The following is a 2,076-nucleotide window of genomic DNA, read 5'->3' on the forward strand; positions in this document are numbered from 1 at the left end:
CACACACACACACACACACACACACACACACACACACACACACACACACACACACACACACACACACACAGAAGCATGTACAATCACAAAAAAATATTCCAAATGTTAGTAAATCAGATTTCACACGTTTACCCAACAGCTACCAATAAACGTTTTTTTCAGATAATTTTGTCTGTATTGAAATAACACAAGAAAATAAATCTACCCACTTTTAAACATCAGTGCACCAAAAAAAACAGCCACAAGAAAATAGATTGGAGTTGTAGCAGCCGCACAAGGATGCTGAAGTGCTATTTAATTACTTGAAATAAACTTTAGAAGCAAAAACACAGACAGTTTATGCTTCTCTTCTGACTCAGAGCCATATCTGCCGGCTGTCAAGCAAATCAAACAATGGAAGAAATCCTAAATCAGACTGAAAGGTCAACAGATAACCGTCATCATCAGAGCAGCGAGCCCCGCGCAGGCGAGGCAGACAAACGCACGTAAACTCTCCGTGACCCGTCGCACACTACGTCTACGTCAAACTTCGCCGACGTCTTGGATGACTCAGGTATGAGACTTGATCTGAAACCTTGGCAAGTGTTGACTGAAAGTGCTTGGGAAAGGTAGAGGAACTGACCACTTTTACCAAACCTATGCTTTAACATTTTGATGTAAGGTAAATTGATAAATCACAACAACATAGCGACAACAACAACAATAATGTTTATTTTAAAGTCAGATTTGACAACTGTAATGGTATGTGAACACTGAAATACCCTACGAAGCAATTTAAGAGGACTATGCTTATAGTTGACTCAGTGGATTCCGTCAATTACCTCTTTTTCAAGTCAAAAAGCATCTTATTTTCTTCAGCTTGTAACTTCTCCTTTTCATTGTGTTGACATTAAATTAAAGGGGATGAGAAGCAAGGATGCTGAAAGCAGAAACAGAGGAAACAGAGAGGAACTGTGGGTCAATACCACAATGCCAAAATGACTTGTTATCGAGTGACTGAGGCTTGAAGCAACCAAAAAGGTCACACTGTGGATTGATTGCTACGTCATGAGACATTGCACGGCAATAACGTGTTTTAAGTGATAAAATAGAGATTGAATGAAATGTTTTCTCTGCAGAAGCTTGAACAACATCCCTTAAACACTGCTTCCGATTGGATAACAAACACATTCTCCAAACGCCATGATGCGCAAATAAAAATCACAAAGTTACATTGTGGACAAAGGCAGCAGCCTTTTAAAGGACAAGTGTTGCACAGTTAATAAGCATCAGCCATTCAGGCATCCAGACTATGAAGCGGTGAAGGTATATAAGTGTTGTCTCCTCGTTTCAATAGCCACAGTGTGTGTGTTTGTGCGTGTGTGTCTGTTTGTGTTTAATGGTAGTCACCCAGACACACGTAGACACGCTTCTTTTCATGTCAACCTGCCGTCTAGTTGGAAAACAAACCAGTTTTACCTCGGCTATCAGTCGCTTAATTTCTCTTTGCACGCAAACCGCTCCAGCCACAGACTCCGTCTGATAAGCTGCCTGCTGCCAAGCAGACTGCTTCTGTCTACTTCATCCTAACCCACATGGCTTTATGCTCCACAGTTCTCTTTCATGTCCCTAACTCAACCCTTTCCTCACATGTTCTTTGCACTATTTTCATCTGACGATCCCCACCGTCTCATCTCCGTCAGATAAATCCACGTTTTCCCAGTTCTAAGGATGCCCAGGCCCCTCCAGCGCCACTCAGAACCATGGGAATCCCGAGCTGCTCGTAAGGACTCTGCATTCCACCTTAATTGCTTACATGCTTTCGCTCGTTCCCCATCTGAATCAGCATCAAAGATAATAACCACAAACATAGCAGACGGTGCTTTCTGCAACATGATTCCTTGACACAGAAAAATCAACTTAACCGCAAGATTTGTACAATTTCCTCTGGGTCGATCAGGACTAATTAGGAACCCCAACTTGTCTTTAACCCTTGTATGTAGAAATGGGGTCCAACCGACCCCACACACGTAAAACTTGTATCATTTGCCATAGTCCTCTACGTTTGCCTCAGTCCTCGCACGCACAAGGGTTAAA

General features: G+C 42.3%; 1 protein-coding gene across 1 annotated transcript in view; it reads right to left on the reverse strand.

Annotated features, from left to right (window-relative positions):
* The window catches only part of smad3a (SMAD family member 3a), a 31,059-nt gene that overhangs the window by 19,791 nt on the left and 9,192 nt on the right, over window positions 1–2,076 (reverse strand). The gene's annotated exons all lie outside the window — the stretch shown is intronic.

The sequence above is a fragment of the Poecilia reticulata genome, linkage group LG3, assembly GCF_000633615.1.
Source record: "Poecilia reticulata strain Guanapo linkage group LG3, Guppy_female_1.0+MT, whole genome shotgun sequence".
Lineage (NCBI taxonomy): Eukaryota > Metazoa > Chordata > Actinopteri > Cyprinodontiformes > Poeciliidae > Poecilia > Poecilia reticulata.